The following is a 25,029-nucleotide window of genomic DNA, read 5'->3' on the forward strand; positions in this document are numbered from 1 at the left end:
GGGAATAAAGTCCCTGTAGTGCACATAAAAAATATGCTGGGGAAGACAGTTTGGGTTATTCCTGCCTCGGGCAGAGGCAAACCCATCCGTGGGATTGCTTTTGCTCAAGGACCTGGGTGCACTTGGTGGGTGATGCGGGAGGATGGGGAAGTCCGATGTGTACCTCAAGGGGATTTGATTTTGGGTGAGAATAGCCAATGATCTGAATTATCTGATGTTAAGTGCTACATAATATTATATGCCATACCAATGATATTACAATAAGAATCACCCAGATTAATGAAGAATGAACTTTGATGAAACCGAGCAAAGCACAGTGATGATGGAACCAGAACTGACTTCACCATGAAACAATCCAACACCACATACCATCCCCATCTTTCCTGCCCTGGAAGATTATGATGACAGATGGAGCCCAAAGTCATGGACTAAATGAACTCAACGAACATTTTAGAGGGATGGCCCATAGACTAAGGGAATGATATCTGTGTGTGTGTATATATATCAAAAACAGGAAAAGGGGTGGTGATTAATGGGAATGTATTGGAAAGTGTGGGACCTGGGCATGACATAGATGGTATAGAATAAGGGGTGGATATTGTCCTGGTTTTGGCGGGGATAGAGTTAATTTCCTTCCTAGTAGCTGGTACAGTGCTGTGCTTTGGATTTAGGATGAGAACAATGTTGATAACACACCGATGTTTCAGTTGTTGCTAAGTAGTGCTTACACTAGCCAAGGACTTTTCAGCTTCCCATGCTCTACCGACTGAGAAGGCTGGAGGTGCACAAGAAGCTGGGAGGGGGCACAGCCAGGACAGCTGACCCAAACTGGCCAAAGGGACATTCCATACCATATGACGTCATGCTCAGTATATAAACTGGGGGAAAGCTGGCCGGGGGGGCCGCTGCTCAGGGACTGGCTGGGCATCGGTCGGCGGGTGGTGAGCACTTGCATTGTGCATCACTTGCTTTGTATATTATCATTTTATTTCAATTAATAAACTGTTTTTATCTCAACCCCCCCGGGTTTTTCTCACTTCTACTCTTCCAATTCTGTCCCCCATCCCACCGCGGGGGGGTGAGGGAGCGAGTGGCTGTGTGGTGCTCAGTTGCCGACTGAGGTTAAACTGTGACACCAGTATTAGTTGCTCCACGACCTTCCTTTGGGAAGGCCCTGCCTGCCCCACAACCACTGCTCCACAGCATGCCTTGAGCAGCCAGTGAAGTGCGGGAGCAGCGCGGGCAGGGACACAGCAGCAGATGGAAGAGACCCTGGGGAGGCAGGAGGAGCTCCTGGACCATGGCAAACGCCCCCTCCCTTGGGCCCATGGCCACCCCCGGGGCCATCGCTTGGGTAATGTCTCCATGGCCACATCCATTGAGATTCGATATGCTGGTCGCCGGCCAATAACGGTCATCTGATAACCTCCCCTTGAGAAGGAAGGACTGGCCACCCGGCTTGTGCAACGGCCACGGGGCTTGCAGCATGCAAACCACCCAAGATGGCAGGTTTCCACCCCCAAAACCCTCACCCCTACAGGTGGTCGCTTTTTAAAGGCAGCTCTTGAATGTCGCGGCGTGTCCTTGTGCAGCTCGCCATGGCCGTCTACAAGGTGAAGGTGGCAACGGGTGACATCCTCAAAGGTGGGACCAACAACTCCATCTCCATCACCTTGGTGGGCAGCCGTGGTGAGAGGCGCCGGACAACCATCAACTACTGGTTCCTGCCGGGGACGGTGAGCGCAGGGATGGGGACACGAGTGGAGGCATGGGCATGCCGGGGGTCCCGGCATGGGTTTTACTGGAGAGGGTAAGAAAAGGGATGGGTCTTCACCAAGGTTTGGGGGGATGGTGGGAAGTGGTCCTGGGGGGATGAAGGAAGGGCTCATGGGGGGATGGAGGAAAGTGTTCTTGGGGGGGGATGGAGGAAAAGGGTTTGGTGGGGGGGGAAATAGAGGAAAGGGGTCCTGGGGACATGGAGGGAAGGATCCTGGGGGATGGAGCGAGTGGGTGGGGGTGCGGGGGATGGAGGAAAAGGATCTTTGGGGGGGATGAAAGAAAGTGGTCTTGGGGGGTGTGGGGTGGAGGAAAAGGATCCTGGGGGGATGGTGGGAAGTGGTCTTGGGGGGGGGGATGTAGGAAAAGGATCTTGCGGGGATGATGGAGGAGGGGTCCTGGGGGATGGTGGAAAGGGGTCCTGGGGGGATGGAGGAAGAGGATCTTTGGGGGATGCCCTGAAGCCCCACTCCACTGGTGGGGAATGCCCGTATCCCCCAGTGCCATGCCAGGGCAGCTGCCCTCCCACCCCAAGCCATTTCCCGCCCACCCCCCACCAGGAGAAGGACATGACCATGCGCTGCGAGCAGGACTTGGGTCGCATTGTCCTCATCCGCCTGCACAAGTGGCGGCTCTTCTTGGAGGATGCCTGGTTCTGCAGGGACATCCGCGTGATGGGCCCTGACGGCACCCTCTACCGCTTCCCCTGCTACCAGTGGCTGGAGGGGGTTACCACGGTGGAGGTCCGGGAGAGCTCGGGTAGGACTCATCCCACCCCCACCCTCCTCTGCTAGCCAGGGGTCCGACCTTGACTCCTCTCTCCTCCTTTCCAGGGAAAAAGCTGGTGGATGATGAGCTGGAGATCCTCAAGGAGCATCGGCAGCAGGAGCTGAAGGCACGGCAGGAGGCTTACCAGTGAGAGCAGGGACATAAGGATAGAGGCCCACCATGGCCAGGGTGGCCTGGCCAGCAGTGACGCTGGCGTATGTCCCCCTGTCCCACCCGCAGGTGGAAGAGCTTCACCAAGGGCTGGCCCCGTTGCCTCAATGTGGGCTCCATCCTCGAGCTGGACTCCAATGTTCAGTTCTCCTGCGTGAGGGCCACCAACTTCACCGGTGTCCTCATCTTCCAGTAAGCAATACCCCAAGGTTGGGGAGGACCTGGATGATGGGAGTGAGGAGCATCGCCAGTGCCACCCTGTCCTGGGAGGCTGGTGGGGGGGGGCCAGGGAAGGAATGGTGGTTGCTGAGGTCCACCTCTGTCCCGTAGAGGGGCCTTCCACCTTCTGGCAGGGTTCCTCTTGAGACCCACCTTCTGGAAGAGCCTGGATGAGATGTGCAGCATTTTCTCCTGGACGCGGGGCAGGGAGATTGGTGGGTGCCTTGTGCGTCTTCCCCCGCCACCCAGGGCTTCCCAGGAAGTCCCTGGCTTGACATGGAGGGTGGGCAGTTCAGCGCTGATGTCCAGCCACCCCCTCAGTCCCCGAGTACGCGGCCAGGCACTGGCGAGAAGATGACTTCTTCAGTTACCAGTTCTTCAATGGCAACAACCCCAACACCATTCAGCACTGCGTGATGCTGCCGGCCAAATTCCTGGTGACGCTGGAGATGGTGGCCGGTTCTTTGGGTGGTGGCACCAACCTGGGCAAGGAGATGCAAGAGGGTCAGATCTTCATCGTTGGACTATGAGGTGCTGGAAGGCATTGCGGCCAGCACCATCCACAGGTGCTGGCAGCACGTCGCCACCCTGCTCTGCCTGCTGCACCAGGGTGCCGACGGGCTCCTACGTCCCATCGCCATCCAGGAAGGGACGTCCCACCCCAAACCAGTGGACAACCCCACCGTGGTGGTGGAGAGGAGATGGTCCCACCACGTGGTTTGCGTCCCACAGCTCAGCCAAACACCGGGACCCACCAGCCCCATCTTCTTACAAAGCAATGCCAAGTGGGACTGGCTGTTGGCCAAGACCTGGCGCAACGCCGACTTCTACAGCCACCAGCTCCTCACCCACCCCTTGAGGACCCACCTCTTTGGGGAGGTCTTCGCCATCGCCACCCTATGCCAACTGCCCACCTGTCACCCCCTCTTCAAGGTAAGGTCCCACCTCAGCACCACCCAGTGCCCCCCGCATCTGACCGCAGTGCCCCCCCCCATACACCCACCCCAGCTCCTTAGGAGGTCCCCAGTCGTCTCCAACCTCCTGGTTTCCACCACCAGCTCCTCGTCCCCAACTTGCACTTCAACACGTTGGCCCAGAGCGTCCTCATCAACCCTGGTGGCGTCATCGACAAGGTGAGCACTCGGGTCTACTGGGAGCACTGGGATGTACTGGGAGTGCTGGGGGACACTGGGGGAGCACAGAAGGCCCTGGGGGACACTAGAGAACATGGAGGGACGGAGGGCTGGGGAGCACTGGGGACAGAGGTGTATACTGGGAATACTGGGGAGGCACTGGGGGCACTAGCAAGCATGAATTGACTTGACATGGATTGAATGAGAAGACAACAAAAAAAGTTTTTACAAATATATTAATGACAAGAAGAGAGCCAAGGAAAATCTCCATCCTTTATTGGATGCGGGGGGGAACATTGTCACTGAGGATGAGGAAAAGGCTGAGGTACTCAATGCCTTCTTTGCCTCAGTCTTTAACAGGCAGACCAGTTATCCTCAGGGTACTCGACCCCCCGAGCTGGAAGACAGGGATGGCGAGCAGGATGAACCCCCCGTAATCCAAGAGGAAGCAGTCAATGACCTGCTACGCCACCTGGATGCTCACAAGTCTATGGGGCCGGATGGGATCCACCCGAGGGTGCTGAGGGAGCTGGCGGAGGTGCTCGCCAAGCCACTCTCCATCATTTATCAGCAGTCCTGGTTAACGGGGGAGGTCCCGGACGACTGGAGGCTTGCCAATGTGACGCCCATCTACAAGAAGGGCCGGAAGGAGGATCCGGGGTACTACAGGCCTGTCAGCCTGGCCTCAGTGCCGGAGAAGATTATGGAGCAGTTCATCTTGAGGGCGCTCACAAGGCATGAGCGGGACAACCAGGGGATCCGGCCTAGCCAGCACGGATTCATGAGAGGCAGGTCCTGCTTGACCAACCTGATCTCCTTCTATGACCAGGTGACCCGCCTAGTGGATGAGGGAAAGGCTGTGGATGTGGTCTACCTGGACTTCAGTAAGGCCTTTGACACCGTCTCCCACAGCATTCTCCTAGAGAAGCTGGCGGCTCACGGCTTAGACAGGTGTACTATGCGCTGAGTCAAAAACTGGCTGGACGGCCGGGCCCAGAGAGTTGTGATGAATGGAGTTACATCCAGTTGGCGGCCGGTCACGAGCGGTGTTCCCCAGGGCTCAGTACTGGGGCCGGTCTTGTTCAATATCTTTATCGATGATCTGGATGAGGGGATTGAGTGCAGCCTCAGTAAGTTTGCAGACGACACCAAGTTGGGTGGGAGTGTTGATCTGCTCGAGGGTAGGAAGGCTCTGCAGAGGGACCTGGACAGGGCCGGAAGGAGGATCCGGGGAACTACAGGCCTGTCAACCTGACCTCGGTGCCGGGGAAGATTATGGAGCGGTTCATCTTGAGGGCACTCACAAGGCATGAGCTTTGCCCTTCAGGACCGTCTCTCAAGGGACTCTCTCAACCAACATCCTGAACAGGCCAAAGTCTGCCCTCCGGAAGTCCATGGTTGCGGTTTTGCCGCCCCCCCTCCTTACTTCACCAAGAATCGAGAATTCCACCATTTCATGGTCGCTAAGCCCAAGACGGCCTCCGACCACCACATCTCCCACCAGTCCTTCTCTGTTTGTAAACAGCAGGTCGAGCGAGGCACCTCCCCTGGTAGGCCCACTTACCAGCTGTGTCAGGAAGTTGTCTTCCACACACTCCAGGAACCTCCTAGACTGCTTCCTCTCTGCCGTGTTGGATTTCCAGCAGACATCCGCTTAGATTGGATGTGAGGAAAAATTTCTTTACTGAAAGAGTGGTTAAACATTGGAACAGGCTGCCCAGGGAAGTGGTTGAGTCCCCATCCCTGGAGGTATTTAAAAGACAAGTAGATGAGGCACTTAGGGACACGGTTTAGTGGGTGGTGGTGTTGGGTCGACGGTTGGACTTGATGATCTTAGAGGTCTTTTCCAACCTCAATGATTCTATGATTCTATGATTCTAATTGGGGGGGCTGGGGGGTTAATGGGAACACTTAGGGGGGCATACTGGGGGCACTGGGGGGAGTACTTGGAGTACTCGTGTCCTGGAAGCACTCGGGACCACTGGGTTATACTGGGAGCACTGGGGGACACTGGGGAGCACAGAGGGCCCTGGGGGACACTAGAGAGCATGGGGCGAGGGGGCTGGGGAGCACTGGGGACAGTGGCATATACTGGGAGCACCGAGGAGCCATGGGGCAGCCGGGGGTTGGAGGGGGGGAAAGGCACCTTCTGCCCTGAGCACCCATGGGTGACCCCTCCCCACCAGGGCTCGGGGGTTACCTGTGAGGGGATGCTGCTGATCATCCAGCAGGGTTTGGAGAAGGCCACCTACACCTCCCTCTGCCTCCCTGATGACACGTGGCACCGCGGCGTGGCGCACCTCCCCAGCTACTGGGATGACGCAATGAGCCTCTGGGAAGCCATCAAGAGATGGGACAAGGGATTAGGTGGCAGCTGGTGGTGGTCCCATGGGTGCTCCATGACCTCATGGTCACCTCACCCCATGGTAGCTTCGTCTCCGGCTTTCTACTATGGGGAGGATGCAGCGGTGAGCGGGGATGCTGAGCTGCAGGCTTGGGTGATGGACATCTTCACCAATGGCTTCTTGGGCAGGACCTCCTCGGGTACTGCATCCCCGCACCCATGGGTCCCATGGGGTGTCCCCAGGGGTGGTGGGGGGACAAGGACAGGTCCCTGATGCTCTTTGCTGTCCCCCCACCCAACCCCAGGTATCCCCTCCTCACTGCGGATGGTGGCGGAGCTCAGCAAGTTCCTCACCATGGCGGTGTTCACCTGCTTGGCACAGCACGCAGCCGTCAACAATGGGCAGGTGGGACAGGGGACCTCTGACCCCTCTGCACCCAAAAGATGTCCCCAACTGTCCCCGTCCCACGCTGGAGAGATGTTCCCCTCTGTGCGCAGGAGGGATGTCCCCATCCTGAGCCAGGGGAGGTGTCCGTGTTCCCACCTCTCTTCGTGCTTGAGGGATGTCCCCATCCATCCTGGAGGGACATCCCCACCCCAGCTCAGGAGAAGCTCCATGCCAGAAGTATGTCCCCATCCATTCCCCCCTCCATGCCAGAGGGATGTCCCCAGCCCACCGCATGAGAATGTCCCCATCCCACCTGTCCCCATGCCAGAGGGATGTCCCCCACCTCAGGAGAACGTCCCCATCTAACCCATCCCCATTCCAGAGGGGTGTCCTCTGCTGACAGTGGCCTCTCACCCTGCAGTATGACCTGGGCACCTTCCTCCCCAACGCCCCGTCCTCCATGCGCCACCCACCACCTGCAGAGAAGGGAAGGCCTTCCTCCAACACTTCCTCACCACCGTCCCTGAGGTGGACACCACCGCCAACATCCTGGTGGCCCTCATCCTCCTCAGCTCATGCCTCAGTGACGTGGTGAGTCTGGCCCCACCATCACCATGCCCTCCCCAAAACGGTGGCTCTGTGGGGCTGAGGAATCCCAGGAGATGCCCCACAAGGGCATGGGTGCACATCACCACCTTGGGTATCCCCAAGCCCAGGGTGGTGGGCACCATCGCTCTACAGCTACCACGGGGCCAGAGACCCCCAGATGGCTTGAGACACCTCAGTCAAGTGCTTGAACCTGATGGGTCCCCATCCCTGTCTCCCAGATACTCCCGGGACAGTACCTGGAGGAGCGGTTCACGGAGGTGGAACCCCACTGGCTCATCAGGGCCTTCCAAGGGCAGCTGGAGGAGATCTGGGACCGCATCGAGGAGAGGAACCACTGGGCCAAGCTGAGATACAACTACATGAACCCCCTGGAGACCGAGAACAGCATCTCCGAGTGCCCCCGCACCCCCAGAACCCCACACCTGGCCACCCCCAGCACCCATCACCTGCGCACCCAGCACACCCACCACCCAGCACCTGGATGCCCCCAGCACCCACCAGCCCCCCAGCACCCAGCACCCCCTGCCCTGCTTCTCACCCCCAGCCCCTCAATAAATGCCAGCTGTCAATCAAACCCTCTCTGATGGGGGGGGGGCTGAAAACCTGAGGACCCCCCCAACACCTCCCCAGAGCCCCCCACCCAGAGAGGGAGTTGGGGGGGCAACTGGGAGACATGATGGGGTGCCCAGTGCTCCCACTGCCCCTCAGTGCTCCCCAGTCTTCCCGGTGCTCCCAGTGCCCCCAGTGCCCCCAGTGTTCCCCAGTTTCCCCCCTGCTCCCAGTGCCCCCCACTGCTCCCCAGTGCTCCCAGTACCCCTCAGTGTACCCCACTCTCCCCAGTGCTCCCAGTGCCCCTCGCGGCTCCCCAGTGCTCCTCAGTCCCCCCATTGCCCCTCAGTGCTCCCCACTCTCCCCAGCGCTCCCAGTGCCCCTCACTCTCCCCAGTGCCCCCCAGCACTCCCCAGTGCTCCCAGTGTCCCCCGTGCTCTCCAGTCTCCCCAGTGCCCCTCAGTGTTCCCAGAACTCCTCCCAGGCATCTCCAGAAGCATTTTGGTTTCTTCTGGAGACTGGGGAATTCCCTGGCAGCGGCCCCCAACTCTTCTGACGTAACTACTGGGACAGCAGTGTGTGTGTTGGGGGAAAGTCCACGCCCGGTAGCTCCGTGGGAATTCTCCCAGGCATCTCCAGGGGTGTGTTGGCCTCCTCTGGAGACAGGTGAAGCCCTGGGGAGCAGCCCTAGACCCCTGCAAGGCAGCTACCCAAGGCGTTTTATCCGTGTTGGGAGAAGGACCATGCTCCACAGCTCCTTCGGACTCCTCCCAGGCAGTTTAGGAATGTTCTGGCCTCCCCTGGAGACAGCTGAATTTTGCAGGTAGCACCCGAGACTACTCCAGGGAAGACACCCGAGGAGTTTTGTGTATGTTGGAGGCATGTCCATGCTCTGTCCCTTGCTGGGACTCCTCCCAGGCAGCTTGGGAGTGTTTTGTCCTTCCCTGGAGATGGCTGAAGTCCAGTGTAGGAGCTGCCTATGACTCCTAGGCGGTTACCTGAAGAGTTTTGTCGATGTTGGAGGCAGGTCCATGCCCTGTAGCTCCCTGGAACTCCCCTCAGGCATCTCCGGGAGCATTTTGGTTTCTTCTGGAGACAGGAGAATTCCCAGGTAGCAGCCCCAGACTCTTCTAAGGTAACTACCCAAAGAGCATTGTGTATGTTGGGGGAAAGTCCGTACCTGGTAGCTCCCCAGGATGTTCAAGGCTTCGGTGTAAACCCCCGAGTACGAACGGAGGAGGGGAGAAAGGGTCTTCAGAGGCTGCAGTCATGAGCGGTTTTCTTCCCAGGGGCTCTGGTGCTTTTTGGGCAGAAAACTCTCCCTGAAGCTCTTCCTCCTGAAAGGGCTGTTATGCTCTGTACCTCCTGCTTCCTTTTGGATCATTCTTACAAAAACAATTGTGGTTGGGCTTTTTTGGGGGTGTTTTTTCCCTTCTCTAGGATGTGAAATGCCTCTGTTTTGGAGGAAAGCAACCCTTTCCCTCCTCATGAGGAGCTGGGGAGGCTGTTGGGGATGGGGTGGAACACGGGGAGCCCGCACCTTCCTTTCTGGGAGACCCTCAAATGGAAGCGGCCAGAGCTGGCAGCCCCACCGAGTCCTTAGCATCCAACAGACAGAATGGACCATGGCGCTGCCAGCCCTGTGGCTCCCACCACATTGCCCCCGCCCCCCCAGCTGCTTCAGCCATTCATCCTCCCCAAAACCTTCTACCTCCGAGGTAGGGACCGACCCCAATCCCTGCAGCCTGGGGACACTCTCTGGGGAAGGAGTGGAGGTCACCAGCTCTCCCACGCAGGTCTGCAGGTGGCTCCGTGCGGCAGCTGCTTTGACCCCCACGTCATCTGCATGGAGGGGAGAAACGCCGACCTGCCTCTGCCGGCCACCTTCGCGCTCGGCCACGGCGGCGCTTCTCCACCAGGTACTGCCCTGTGGGTGTCCCACCCCCCCAGCCTCGGAAGCCCCCAGCACCCCCCAGGGCCAACAGTAGCTCATCCTGACCTGCAACCATCAGGCAGAGCAGTGGTCCCAGCCGCCCCAGTGCTGCCGCCCTCCCTCCGCGGCTGCCACCACGTCGCCAGGCAGATCACACAGCTCAGCCTCTCCAGCACGACCACCGCCTGCGGGAGCACCTCAGGGCAGTGCCATCCCCCAAGGAACGGAGGTCCCCATGGACATTAGCAGCCCCCTGGGCAGTAACATCCCATCAGGCATCAATGACCCCATGGATGGTGGCACCACCCTGGGCGGTGACATCACCCATGGCAGTGATGAGCCCATAGCAACATAATATAGTAGTTTTGATGGGACCTTTCCTCTTGTTTTTTTTCCATTACAAGCCAGTTCTCTGGAACCGCTCCGTGCCTGCCTGGGAGGTGGGGGGGAGCACAGGGGGCACCGGGAAACGGCACCCAAGAGCTGCAAAAGCACCCCTGAGCCCCAGATCAGAGCCGGCGAGCCCCGAAGGGCAACCAAGCCATCCCCAGGGCCGTGTCACCGCCAGCGGGGCAGGCAATGGCAGGGGGGACTCCCCTGTCCCCTTCCCCAGGGGAAGGAGCCCTTTGGTGGGGGAGCCAGGACAGACGGGTCCCTGCAGGAATCACGGACATGGTCCCACGCAGAAAGCAGCACTGACGCCCCCCTGGGACAAGGACAGACCTGGGGGTCTCAGGGACATGACAACAAGGGCTGCAGTGCCTCCATCTTGAAAGCAACCACTGGGGACAGGGCTCGATGCAAAGCCCTTCAAACCATCAAGACGCCCTTCCTCGGGTCCCACCACACTCAGCTCCAGAGCCTGGCTTTGCCTCACTGCCGCAGCAAAATAACCCCAGATCACCCCAAGAATGCCGAGGGAGGGAGCTGCCGGCAAAAATGCAAAAAGTATTTGCAACCGCAGCAGCTCATGCAAGGTAGAGCCCTGCACCACAGCAGCAGGTGTTTCTTTTCATGCTCCGATAGTGTAGCAGTTGGGATGAACTTCCGAGGGCTTTTCTTGGTGGAGATGGGCAACGTTCACACGCTGCCTGGCATTTCTCCACCACCCAAGTCCTGCTGGCAGAGGTGACGTGCGTGGTCTGCAGGATGATGACGCAGGTGGGGAGGAGCACACAGCCCCTGTTAGCTCTCCCACGAGGGTGCAGCCTCAGCGCAGAGAAGGGAACAGAATGGGACCCCCCCAAAAGCATTTTAAAAAGCACAGTTGCCCAATGTAAGCCAGGCCATGCTTGCAGGAGCACACGGGGAACAAATGCGTTTAGGGGAGGTGGGTTCAAGGGTGGGGCCGTGGGGGAGAGGACGGGTTGGCTTTGATGAAGCCTGTCACTCCCGGGCAGCTTTCCACAGACGGCAGCCCTTGCTTGGCTGATGCTCGCACGCCGTGATGCCAAAAATCACGTGACATGCCATTAAAATAACAAACATGCCCTGCCCCAGCCTGCAAGGGCCTGTGCCCACGGGCCCGGTGGAGGTTTGGGGCGCACCGGTGGGCTGAGGCTGGGAGAAGTTGTGACAGCAGTGGGCAGCTCTAACCCGGTATTTCAGCATGCCAGGCAAAACCCCACTGTGCCAGGAGATAAGCCCCCAAAACACACCGTCCCCCCCGCACAGGGCTCCTGGCCCAGCTCTGAACTCCTGTGGGAGACACAGGGCCCAGGCAGGTGCCACCCTCTGGGACGTCCCCAGCTGTCATTCATACGCTGCCCCCAGCCCCGGAGGGGGACAATTTCAGACATACAATTTCAGGTGCAGTTGCTGATGGAGATGCCATTGAAGATGCAGACGCCACTGCAAGGGCCACTGGAGATGCAGATGCCACGTCAGACAGCACTTCAGATGAAGATGCCATTGCAGATGCAAGTACCGTTACAGACACCATTGGGGATGGAGATGCCGTTGAAGATTCGGGCATTGATGCCACTGGAGATGGCATTGCAGATGCAGATACCACTGCAGATGGCCTTGCAGATGCAAGTACAATTTCAGATGCAATTGCCTTTAGAGCTGCTCTTGAAGATGCTGAAGCCATGGCAGACCCCCAGTTCAGATGCAGGTACTCCCTGTACCTTCAGTGGTGTGTCCATCACTACCTGTATGTGTAATGGCACCTCTCTCTGTAATGGTTCCCCTCTCAGGAACGAGATCGGTGTCTGTGTCTGTATCTATAGGTGTAATGGAATGTGCACTCGTGTCTGTGGCTGGTCTTGTGGCTGTAATTGTATGTGTAATTCTGCCTGTATCTATGAGCGCACCTGCAATTGCATGTGTAATGGTGCCTGTGGCTGTACTTGTATCTGTAATGGCAGGTTTATCGTGTCTGTATCTGCCCTTGTATCTGCCGTTGCATCTGCAATTGAATCGGGATCTTCCTCACGGTATTGCTGTCTGTGGCTGTAGCTGAAAAGGCATTGTCAAGGCTATCTGCAACGGCAGCTGCATCTGCAATGCCATCTGCAAAGGCAGATGCAGCTGCAAAGGCATCTGCATCTGCAATGGCATTTGTAATGCTATGGGTGTCTGCAGTGGCCTCTGCATCTTCATTGGTACCTGCAGCTGCAATGGCATCTGCCTCTCCTATTGTGTCTGCACCTGACTTTGCATCAGCAATGGCCTCTGCTGTGGTTTCTACAGTCGTATGTGCAGCTGCAGCAGTATCTGCATCAGAAATGGCGTCTGCAGCTGCAGCAGTATCTGCATCTGCAACAGCATCTGCATCTGCACTGGTATTGGCTTTGGCGTCCGCATCTGCATAATTATCAGGAATGGTATGTGCATCAGAATCAGCATTGCTACCTGCATCTGCAGGGGTAGCTGCAATGGTACCTGCATCTCCAAATTGGTCTACGTCTGCAGTGGCATCAGCATCTCCACTGGGATCTCCATCTGCAATCTATGCAGCCAGAACTAGGGCCATGCCTCCCCACCACCTCTTGCCTAAACTTCTTCCCTCTCATTACAGCTGCTTCTTGCGACCAACTGGTTCCCAAGGCTGGGCCTGGCCAGAGGAGGGAGGAGACTTGGGCCTGGCCTATTTTGGCTCATCAGGCTGGAGAATGACATCCTGAGCTGCATCACGAGGGCAGGCCTGGAGAGAGGGAGGATACTGGCACAAGGAGCTTGGAGAGATGTTTGAGCTCAAGCTCTCCAGGCAAGCCTAAATGAAGCCCTGCCTCTGGAGACTCTGCTTCCCAGAGCACCATGGGATGGCAGGGGATCCTCTGCTGACACGCTCTCATGGACAGATGTCCCCACCGCAGACATATACAGCTCCTCCAGGGGTGTGCTGCAATAGGAGGCAGAGGCAGGCGCTCGGCAGGAGTTGGGCTTGCGGGATGGTTCCTCTCCCCAAGGTGATATGCCAGCCAAGGAACGTTCTCCAACGGCACTGGACAGACCATGGAGGCAAACTGCACGTGGCCAGCCTTAGCATTGACCTCAGCGTGGGCTGAATCGCAGACCTCCTGGCGCTGAAGTCTCCTTGAGGGATAGCTGCTGCAGGGAATGTGCCTTCCCACGCTTTACCCTCAGCACTTCCCAGAGGGACCGTTTCCTCACTGGGCTCTAGTAACACAGTGAGCGCTGAGTGCTGACCAGGGCTGCCCTTCCCCCAGGGCCTCCCTCACCTCCCTGTGCCTCAGGCTGTAGACAAGGGGGTTGTCCAAAGGCGGCATGGTGTAGAAGAAGTCCACTTTGTTGAGCTGCCTCAGCGGGTCTGTTCTGGGCAGCAGGTAGACGAGGATGCGGGTGCCACAAACAACAGTGATGACGGTGAGGTCGGAGGGTGACGTGACCCTGACCAGAAGACCTTTGAAGACCCAGAGGTCACCGATCTGTGCTGTGCTGCAGCGCAGCACAGCCTGACCGTCAGGCCTGAGCTGTCCTGCACGGATCTCCTGGCTGCAGGATAAACTCAGCCACCTCATTGCACCAGAGGAGCCTGCAGGCAGGGCAGGCACCTCAGCTCCCAGGATGCTGCGGGGGAGGGACTACAGTTCCCAGCATGCTGTGGGGCCGCGTCCTCCTTCCTCTTCATCTGGTGAGGGTCATGTACAAATCTTCCTGCTGTCCCTTCATGTCCCTCCCCAGGTCAACTCCAGGTCAGCCTTGGCTTTCCTAGCCCTATCCCTCACCATCAGACAGCACCTCTCGACTTCTCCTGGGTCACCTCCCTCTGTCCCCACCTCTTGTATCCACCTTTCCGTGCCTGAGCTCAGTGAGGAGCTCCTCACTCATCCATGCCGGGCTCCTGCTGCCTTTGCTTGATTTCCTCCTTGTCGGGAGGGACCTTTCTTGAGCTTGGAGGAGGTGGTCCGTGAATATCAAGTAGCTCTCCAGGACCCCTCTTCTCTCCAAGGCCATAGCCCATGGGATTCTTCCAAACAGATCTCTGACAAGGTTGAAATCTGCTGTCCTGGAAGCCAGGGCTGTGGTCCTGCTCTTTGCCCTGCTCCCTCCCCTCTGCATCCTCAACTCCACCATCTCACGGTCACTGCAGCCAAGGCTGCCGCTGACTGTCAAATGCCCAAGCAGTTCTGCCTTGTTCACCAGTGCCAGGTCCAGCAGAGCACCGCTCCTTCTTGGCCCCTCCATCCCCCGTGCCAGGAAATGCCCTCTAGAAATCTCCTAGATTGCTTGAGCCCTGCTGGATTGTCCTTCCAGCAGGTACCAGGGTGGTTCAGGTCCCCCATGAGGACCAGGGCCTGTGAACGTGAGGCTTCTCTCACTTGCCTGAAGAAGGCCTCATCTACATCTTCCTCCTGAACAGGAGGTCTCTAGCAGATACCTGCTAAGACGGCACCCACGTTGGTCTGCCTGCTGATCCTGACCCATAAGCTGGCTCCTGTCCCACCCTGAGCAGGAGGCAAGTCCACCTCCTCGCCTTCCCAGACGGTCCTTCCTGAAGAGCCCGTGTCCCTCCACCGCAGCCCTCCCGCGGTGCCATCTACCCACCACACCTCTGTGGTCCCAGTGTGGTCCCAGCCCAGTAATCACACACAGACTTCTGGCCCTGCTGGTGGTTCTCCACGCTGCGTGCATGAGCGTGCAGGCACTTCAGGGAGGCACGAGCTGTGCTGGTTTCCCGGGAAGAGCGCGAGAGCCTCCTCTGCCGTGCTGCCTGTGTGTTGGGATGTGCAGGAGTGGGGCTGCACGTGTTCGAGCTGTGGGGCAGGTGTGGACTTTATTCCCTCCTGCCCCTAAGAGCAGTTCTGGGATCACACATGGGGTGTGTCTAATCCCTTTAGACGGATCCATCATCAGGCACAGGCCAGTCAGTCCAGCTGGGAACAGCCCCAGAGCTCTTTAGTTTGTATTTAGAGGTGGATCTCGGCAGCTGAGAAGCCTCCCAGCCCCTTGGCTAACAGCCACCGCTCCCGGCACCTTCCCCTCTGCTGCGGTACCAGCATCTAGTGCTAGGGAGGAAGAAAGAGAAGTGTGTGATTGTAAATGAGAAAGCAGAGAATTCCTGCAGGCGTAGCTCAGGCCACCTGTGATGGGATCTGCTTGCAAGGAAGGCTCCAGGTGTCTGGGAAGTGGGAGAGGCCCCTGATGCCCAAGCCCATGAGAAGGTTCCAGGTGCAGCTGATGAGCCTGGGGCTGAGTCAGGTTGGGCCAAGACCTTGAGTGTCCCATATGGGTGTCCCCCCTCGGGGCAAGGTGTCTTGGCCCAGGACTCTGCAAGGGAAGCACACGCTCTCTGGCTTGGAAGGGGGAAAGGCAGCCATCAGAGGGAGGATCCCTCTGTCTTCAGCCAGGACTTTCACAGCCCACAGGGAAAGGCAGTTCTGGGTGCCCAGGCAGTGCCCTTGGGTGTCAGGGAGGTGCAGCCCAAAGCCAGCCTCCAGAACCTGCTTCTGTCTCGCGAGGGGTGTCAGAGAAATGCCCTCTTTCCCCCAGGGCTGCCCTCGGTGGAGGGATGGGCCTTGCAGCCGGGGGAAGCACCATCCCTCTTTGGAGATAGTTACCAGGGGAGCTGCCTCTGCTGCTCTTGATGCCGCCTGTTGTTCTCAGCGACGTGCTTGAATATGTTCCTCCGTGCTTGATGCGGCTCCAGCCTTCTGAGGACCTGGACCGCTCGTGGGGAAAGGTGGCTGCAACAACAGGGAAACATCATCCCTCGGCCTCTGCCGGAGATCCCTTCTGCCTCTCGCCTCGTCCAGCCCCTGCCCCCACCCGGTCCCGCGTGTACCCACCCTTTCACCCTGTGGTGAGTTTTGGGCCTTGGCTGTGGGGGTACCCCAGGTCATGCCCGTGTTAGGAGACATCAGGGGGTGTCCCATGCAACTCAGGACGCAGCGACGGGGGTCCTGGACATGTCTGCGGGGTCACGGCTGCTCGACTGCCCCAGGCTGTGGCCAGAGCTGGCACACACTTACTCAGGATGGAGTCTCTCCAGCTGGGCTGCTGCTGCCATCTCCTCTGCTGGGAGAGGGTTTTCAGCCTTCCTCCACCTCTCGTTGGCCTCCTTTCTCCTGGGCTGGGCTGGAGGGTGGGGAGTCCAAGTGCCTCCAGTGCCGAGTGCCTGCCGGGGAGGAGACGCTCTCAGCAGACCAGATGGGAAACAGAGGTGCTGTTTCCCAGAGGACCTCTTGAAAGGAGCCTGCAGCAGGACTGAGAGCCGGGAGACTCAGCACCGCGTGCCCGTCATCACGGCTGACGGCTACTTTTGCCCCTCGGATCCTGCTGCCAATCTCTCCCTCACCAGGATGAGCAGGCAACCCCCTGCCCTGCAGCTGGGTGTCAGTCCTGCTCCCACCCCCTGGAGACCTGCCACCCTGGGTGCCCCGACAGCGAGGGTCGCTGCTGCTCTCAGCGCTCTCAATCGCTGCCCGTACCTGGGGCGGCTGTCGGTCCTCCCCTGCAGACCAGGCTTCCCACGCCGCCCATTCTGCCTTGGCTTGCTGTCGCCGCTCTTGCCACTGGGTCTTCACTTGCTCCCACTCTGCAGACAGCTGCGAGACCTCCTGGAGGGGATGGAAACGCAGCAGCAGGCAGGATTAGTCTCAGCTCCTGGAGGGGCTTCCTTCGGGCCTGACCCGCGTTGGTGCCCCTTGCCTCAGCCAGGCCGGTCGGCAGCGCTTTGCCCCTAACAGATCAGGGGCCGCGGAGTCATGCCAGGCTCCTCAACTCATGGCAAACACAGCTGAGTGACCAAAGACCTCCGCTGTCAACGACCTAGAAAGGACTCATACATTTTCCATAGCCCCTGGCCAGGATAAAGTGTTTCCTGACAACCCAGGGGGCAGTAACGGGCAGGAAGGGTGTGCAGCACCTTCCTTTTCGTGAAGAAGATCTGAAGGAGGTGACAAACAGGTTACAATGAACGCACGCCAAGGGATGCTTTCAGGATGGCTCTCTGCACAAAGAGGCTTTTGCCGAGTCTCAGACAGCACGGTAGTTACAGCAAGGTAGAGCACGTACCTGCAACGCTCTCTTGCAGCCCTCGGAGGACGGGAGTGCAGTGGTGGGCCTGGCGGGAGGAGCTGGCTCCCGCCTGCCTGCCTCTTTCGTCCTGGGGGAGCTGCCTGGACATGGGGGGAGCACACTGCAAAGAGACACCAGGAGGAGTCGGCATGAGCACGGGGCAGTTTGGTCTCCTGTTTTTGACTGGTATCAAAGCTCCCCAGGCTGGCAGAAGCAGCGGGGGCCGGGGGGGCCATTTCCCATGGCAAGGAGGAGCCTTTCCTTAGCCCCATCGGGTGGATGGCAGAGGACTGCACCTCAGGTCTGTTGTAAGGGCAAGGGAAGTGATGTGGGGTGCACTCAACATCTGCCGTCTTCCCCACTAAGAGGCCTGCGGTGGGGCAAACAAGCTCATAAAAACGGTGGGGCATGTGTCAGGGACCTTCCCGAGTCCCTACAGCCGGAACATCCAAAGGGGATGTCTCTCCTACATGGGTGCAAGGATCCCTTTCATCCCTTCCCACAAGGGTCTCACCTGGCAGAAGTCTTCTTCCCCGTGTCTTGCTGCCTGGTGCCTGGCCCCTGGCTTGGCAGCACGGGGAGGGAAAACTTCACCCGCCTCTGCGGGTGAAGCTCCTGCTTGTCAGGACACCCGTCTGTACCTGGGAAAGGAGGAAGCTCTTCAGAGCAGCCCCGTGGGGCGTGCGTTTTAACTGGGCTGTGGTCCCCCAGCGTGGGGCAGGGCCCCGCCTGGACAGCAGGGACCCGTTCCCGTACCTCTTCTGGTCCTGTGCTTTTCTGCAGCCTTCTTGTGCCAGGTGGAGAAAGCCTTGGCCTCCGATCTGCTGAACAGAATGAACTGAAACCTGGAAAGCAAATGGTGACACAGGCTTGAAGAAGGGTCAGCCCCTACCCTCTGCAGCTTCCCAGCGCTAATCCTCCTGACTGTCGTGCAAGGCACGGCATCCCTTTTCCTTTGTGGCCATGCACAGGTTTTACTGGCAATCTCCCCCCAACACCAGAAAATGTAGCTTCAAGTCCTCCCCGTGTGCAGTTGGTTCTCTCTGATGGGAATGACGGCAGGCTGGGCGTGAGAAACACGATCACGATGCCCAGTCACTCCAGGAGAATACACGCGTAGCCCCAGCTCAGCATTAGTTAACCAGAAACCAGTCACTTCAGGACTGATCCCTGACTCGATGCTGAGTGTGGAGCCCTGACAACGTGCACTGCTGAGCAGGAGCTGGGAAGCTGCCCGCTCGGTCGGTGGAGGGCTGCAGAGGAAACGCACTCACCTCGGGAACGCGTGGGCAGGAGCAGCCTGCATCCCCCGAGCGGTGGTCGCTCCACCGCAGACGGCTGCACCTGGCATCCACAGCCTCTGCAAAGTGACACAGAGCTGTTAGAGGGTTTCCAAGGCAGTTTCCTCTTGGCTCCCAAAGGAAGCAGACCTGTCTCCCGCTCACCCTTCGATAGGCTTCCCAAAGACATTGAAGCAGCCTTCAAAACCTGAGCAACTTACAGTGTGAAGCAGCGCAATGCGGCTGGCCTTGCTCTCCAGCCCTGTGACGCAGTCGTAATAAAACCGCATGCACAGGACATCGTCTTTGCAGGACAGAACGCCAATGTCCTTGAAGGCGAAGGCGAGGCGCTGCCTGTTCCTCAGTTGGAAAGAGTACAAGAGTATGGTCTCTTGCACACAGTCCTTCACCACGTGCTGCGGGAAGGAGGTGGCTCGCGATAGCCACTTGTAGTTCAGTGGCTTGATCTTGACATCGCCTGTAAGGAGAAGGAACATCGTCACTGCCAGCAGCAGGCCAAATTTCCATGTAAGATTCATAACAAAACGCCATAGAAAAGGTCGTTTCTAGAAACAGCTCTTGGGGAGTGGTTTGTTTGGGGGGAGCTCAAGCCGTCCCCCGACCTTTGGAGGCAATTCTCTACTTCTCCCAGCCCTTTCCAAAGAGCAGAGAGCAGGCACCCCGCCCTCAGACATGGAGGGGGAAAGTGGAGGGTGGCCGCTGCCTTCTCACCAGGGATAACCACTGTGGGGAACGCGAGCTCCTGCAGACATAACGCATCAACGTCCAGCCGGAAGACGGGTCTTCGAACCACATACACCTCTTCTTCGCCGTGGAATCGCTCTTGGACCATAGCGAAGGTCCCGAGTCCTGTGACCAGGACACCCTGCCCAGGAAAAAGACAAAAAGGCTGATGAGTGAGTACTTTGGAGACGGGAAAAGTGAAGGCTTTGGAAAAGGCCCACGTTCTCCATTTCTTTTCTTCCCCTCCTCAAAATACTTGCTAACATCCCTTGGCTAGAGAAGATCCCAGGCATTTCCAGCACAGGGAATACCTATGGGACTGATCCCCAGGGATTGTCCTTGGCACGGGCCCAGCATAATCCCTGGTCTCTCTGCTTGGTCTCTCCACTCTGACCATAGCGAAGGGTGAAGCCCTATCGTGTGCCGAATGCTTTCTCAGGCTAGATCGGGACTAGTCTCTCTCGTGGTTGACCAAGAAGCAGCTGTGGGCGCACGGGGTTGTCTCGGTGTGCTGCCGCAATGCTCAGGGAGGGATCACTCCCCAGCGTCCAGGCTCTCCAGGGCAAAGGAGGACCAAGATGCCAGCCCACCTTGTCCAGCTTCAGCTGTCCCAGGATGTACGCAGACACAGCATCCCAGATAGCCACAACCTCTGGAAAGCAAGGGAGAGAGGTGTCAGGCTGCGGGCCAGCCAGCTCACAGCCTCTCGGCAAGCTCCTCGCCCAGGGAGTGACAGATGCAGGTGTCCACAAACAGCTGCGGAGCTGGGCTGTGCCCCAGTTTCAGGCTGCCAGCCTTCCTCTGCTCCCGGGGCAGGGCTGGAGCAGAAATGGGGATGTGGGAAGGGCTCAGGACCAGGGCTGTGGCCACCTAACCCCCACAAAGGGACGGCACCCCAGAGCCCAGGACATGATCTGCCAGCCTGGTGGCACAAGAGGATCCCGTGGGAAGGCGCAGAGGTTCTCCCAAAGGAGACTACTTCAAGGTAAAGGGCTGATTTACAGCAGAGGCATTTCCAGCCGGCTCGTGAGAGCCCTGTGGGAGCTGAAGGATGCCCCAGCCCCGGGGACGCAGGACCCCTTTTCATCCCAGAGCCAGAACCCCAAGAGGTACCAGCTCCCAGGGAAAGCTGGCCCCGCATGGCCCCCCTCGCGAGGGGACCGAGCCATTCCCACGGGAGCCTTGGGGCTCAGGGCAGGCCCAGCACCATGACCCGGGAGTCCTGGTTGCCGCACTGTTCCCCGAGCCCGGTGGGACCCTCAGGCAGGGCTCTCGCGGCAGCCCCCAGCCCTGTCCAGCCACCCTGTCATGGTTTAACCTCAGTTGGCAACCGAGTACCACACAGCTTCTCGCTCACTACCCCCCCCAAGTGGGATGGGGGAGAGAATTGGAAGAGTAGAAGTGAAAAAAAACTCGTGGGTTGAGATAAAAACAGTTTAATAATTGAAATAAAATAATAATAACAGTAATAATAATAATAATGTAATAATAATAATAATACACAAAACAAGTGATGCACAGCACAATTGCTCACCACCCGCCGACCGATGCCCAGCCAGTCCCTGAGCAGCGGCCCCCCCGGCCAGCTTTCCCCCAGTTTATGTACTGAGCATGACGTCACATGGTATGGAATAGCCCTTTGGCCAGTTTGGGTCAGCTGTCCTGGCTGTGCCCCCTCCCAGCTTCTTGTGCACCTCCAGCCTTCTCAGTCCGCAGAGCATGGGAAGCTGGAAAGGCCTTGACTAGTGTAAGCATTACCTAGCAACAACTAAAACATCGGTGTGTTATCAACATTGTTCTCATCCTAAATCCAAAGCACAGCACTGTACCAGCTACTAGGAAGGAAATTAACTCTATCCCCGCCGAAACCAGGACACACCCCCACAGCCCGGCAGCTGCAGCTTTTGACAGTGGGCAGCCCCGGTGCGACCCCTCGAGAAGGAGCTCCCAAAACCCTTACCCCTGGTGGAGAGCTGCAGGAGCGTGGGGAACAAGCTGCTCAGCTCCACGCTGACGGCCACGGTGCAGCAGCCCTCCATCGCGCTTGCTGCTTGCCCTCGGCTCAGGGAAAGGGATGCTCTTCGCAGCTCCTTGCCCAAAACTCCTCTCCAACGTGCCCCTGCTCTGCCTGTCAGGAAGGGTCCTGCCTGTCAGCGAGGGTCCCCCAGAGCAGCCCCGCTGCCTCCCGACCCGCTCCTGGCTGTGGAGCAGAGCAGCTCTGAAGGGCAGCAGTGGGGAGCCCCTGAGCAGTGCCCAGCAGCGCCCAGGCCTCGCCGGGAAGTGCCGGCACTGCCGCAGCGCTGGGGAGACCTCCCTGTGATGTGGGGTATCCCCCTGTGACAGCAGCCCGCATCATTTGAAGGTGCATTATGACACCAGCAGGGAGGCAGCACAAGTGGGGAGAGAGGAGATAGATTTCCCCTCTTGTCCTGTGTCATGGTTTAACCCCAGTCGGCAACCGAGCACCACACAGCCGCTCGCTCACTCCCTCCCACCCGGTGGGATGGGGGAGAGAATGGGAAGAGCACAAGTGAGAAAAACTCGTGGGTTGAGATAAAAACAGTTTAATAATTGAAATAAAATGATAATAACAATAATATGATGATAATAATAATAATACACAAAACAAGTGATGCACAGCGCAATTGCTCACCACCCGCCGACCGATGCCCAGCCAGTCCCTGAGCAGCGGCCCCCCCCGGCCAGCTTTCCCCAGTTCATGCACTGAGCATGACGTCACATGGTATGGAATAGCCCTTTGGCCAGTTTGGGTCAGCTGTCCTGGCTGTGCCCCCTCCCAGCTTCTTGTGCACCTCCAGCCTTCTCAGTCCGCAGAGCATGGGAAGCTGAAAAGTCCTTGACTAGTGTAAGCACTACTTAGCAACAACTGAAACATCGGTGTGTTATCAACATTGTTCTCATCCTAAATCCAAAGCACAGCACTGTACCAGCTACTAGGAAGGAAATTAACTCTATCCCTGCCAAAACCAGGACATCCTGGGAAACAGTCATCCCCTCTCTCCCCAGTCCTTTTCCAAAAACCCCGCCTGCCCCCTGCCCCAACATGTCTCTGCTACTGGGAGCCCGTCCGGGCAGGTGGGCTTTGGGGGTTGGCTGTGGTTCGGCAGAACTGCCCCAGTGCTCCCAGTTTAGCTCGCTTGCTCTCTCCCAGTGCTCCGAGTCCATCCCAATGCTCCCCTTGCCCCTCCCAGGTTACTCCCAGTGCGGCCCCAAGACACCCCCCATTTCTCTCAGTGCCACAACAGTGCTCCCAGTTCGGCTCGCCGGCTCCCCACAGTGCTCCCAGTGCCATCCCAGTGCTCCCAGTGCCGCTCCCTGGCTCACCCAGTGCTCCCAGTGCCATCCTAGTCCTCCCAGTTCAGCTCGCTGGCATCCCCCAGCGCTCCCAGTACCATCCCAGTGCTCCCAGTGCAGCTCAGAGACCCCCCCCAGTGCTCCCAGTGCAGCTCACCAGCTCCCTCCAGTGCTCCCTGGATCAACCCAGTGCTCCCTGTGCCACGCCCTGGCTCCTCCCAGAGCTCCCAGTTGCCATCCCAATGCTCACAGTTGAGGGGATAGGCAGCTCGACGACAAGCGTTGCGGAGTTTGACCTCGACGACCGAGCCTTGTGTCCTTGAGAAGAGAACAACAAGTAAGAAGAACGCAAAGGAGGAAGTGGGAAAGTACCGAAGGAAAATGAAGGAATATTTAAAGGTCAGAGAACGGCTGCGTTTTTAGAAGAATAGCTTATGTGCTTGTGCGTAGATACGCGTGATCAAAAGGCTTGTCCCCTATCAGTAAGCTGCTGATAGCGCGTGAACACTTGAGTTTTGTATAAAGGGAAAGCTCAAACCGTAATAAAGGGTCTTTGGTTGCTGCCTGCCAGAGTCCGTGCCGTTAATCCCCACACACAGTGTGGCTCCGAGACTCACCCCAGTGCTCCCAGGGCCGCTCCCTGGCTACCCCCAATGCTCCCAGTGCAATCCCAGAGCTCCTAGGGCGGCTACCTGGCTCCCCCCAGTCCTGCCAGTGCTGCCCCAGTGCTCCCAGTGTGGTCCCAGACTCCCCCCAGTTCTCCCGGTGTGGCTCCAAGACTCCCTCTAGTTCTCACAGTGCCGTGCTAGTGCTCCCAGTGCTGCTCCCTGGCTACCCCAAGTGCTCCCAGTGCCACTGTGCTCCCAGTGAGGCTCCCAGACTCCCCCCAGTGCGCCCAGTGCTGCTCCTTGGCTCCCACCATTGCTCCCACTGCAGCTCCTCGGCTGCCCCAGTGCTCCCAGTATCATTGCCTGGCTCCTCCCAGTATTCCCAGTGCCATCCCAGTGCTCCCAGTTCGGCTCGCTGGCTCCCCTCCCAGTGCTCCCAGTACCACACTAGTGCTCCCAGTGCTGCTCCCTGGCTCCCCCCAGTGATCCCAGTGCTGCACCAGTGCTCCCAGTTCGGCTCGCTGGCTCCCCGCGGTGCTCCCAGTGCCATGCCCGTGCTCCCAGTGCCGCTCCCTGGCTCCACCCCGTCCTCCCAGTGCCATCCTAGTGTTTGCAATGCCATCCCAGTCCTCCCAGTGCTGCTCCCTGGCTCACCCAGTGCTCCCAGCGCCATGACCTAGCTCCCCCCCATGCTCCTAGTCCCGCCCCAGTGCTACCAGTTTGGCTCCTTCACTCTCCCCAGTAGTCCCAGTACCGCTCCCTGACTCCCCTCAGTGCTCCCAGTGGCATCCCAGTGCTGTAAGTACTGTCCCAGTGCTCCCAGTTCCCTCCCAGAGCTCCCAGTTTGGCTTCCTCACTCTCCCCTGACTTCCCAGTCCCGCCCCAGTGCGGCTCCCTGTCTCCTCCCAGTGCTCCCAGTGCCATCACAGTGCTCCCAGTCCCGCTTCCTGGCTCCCCCCTGTGCTCCCAGTGCCGCCCCAGTGCTCCCAGTGCCACACCCTGGCTCCTATCAGTGCTCCCAGTGCCGTTCTGAGACTTCCCCCAAGTGCTGCCAGAACATTCCCAGTGCTCCCAGTGCCTCCCTAGTGCTCCTAGTGCCATGCCCTGGCTCCCCGGAGTGTTCCCAGTGCCGCACCAGTGCTCACAGTTCAGCTCGCTGGTTCCCCCTTGAGGTCCCAGTGCCATCCCAGTGCTCTTAGTGCCGCGCCTTGTCTCCCCTCAGTGCTCCCAGTGACATCCCACTGCTCCCAGTTTGGCTCGTTGGCTCTGCCCAGTGATCCAGTGCCATCCCAGTGCTCCCAGTGCCATCCCAGTGCTCCCGATGTGGTTCCGAGACTCCACCCAGTGCTCCCAGTGCCACCCCAGTGCTCGCAGTGCCGCTCCCACACTCCCCACAGTGTTCTCAGTGCCGCTCCCTAGCTCCCCTCAGCGCTCCCAGTGTGGCACCCAGACTCTCCCCAGAGCTCCCAGTGCCATTCCAGTGCTCCGAGTTCCGCTCCCTGACTCCCCCCAGTGACGGCCAGTGTTCCCAGTGCTACACCAGTGCTTCCAGTGCTGCTCCCTGATTCCCCACAGTGCTATCCCAGTGCTCCCAGTTCCGCTGCCTGGCTCCCACCAGTGTTCCTAGTGCCGCCCCAGTGCTCCCAGTGCTGCCACAGTGCTCACACTGCCGCTCCCTGTCTCCCCTCAGTGCCATCCCAGTGCTTC

The 25,029-nt window shown here is 58.7% G+C and overlaps 1 pseudogene; it reads left to right on the forward strand.

Moving 5' to 3' along the window:
• Window positions 1-1,598: 1,598 nt before the first annotated feature.
• On the forward strand, window positions 1,599-11,022 carry LOC143171653 (polyunsaturated fatty acid lipoxygenase ALOX15B-like; annotated as a pseudogene).
• The last annotated feature ends 14,007 nt before the right edge of the window (window positions 11,023-25,029 follow it).

This window comes from Aptenodytes patagonicus, chromosome 29 (genome assembly GCF_965638725.1).
Source record: "Aptenodytes patagonicus chromosome 29, bAptPat1.pri.cur, whole genome shotgun sequence".
NCBI lineage: Eukaryota > Metazoa > Chordata > Aves > Sphenisciformes > Spheniscidae > Aptenodytes > Aptenodytes patagonicus.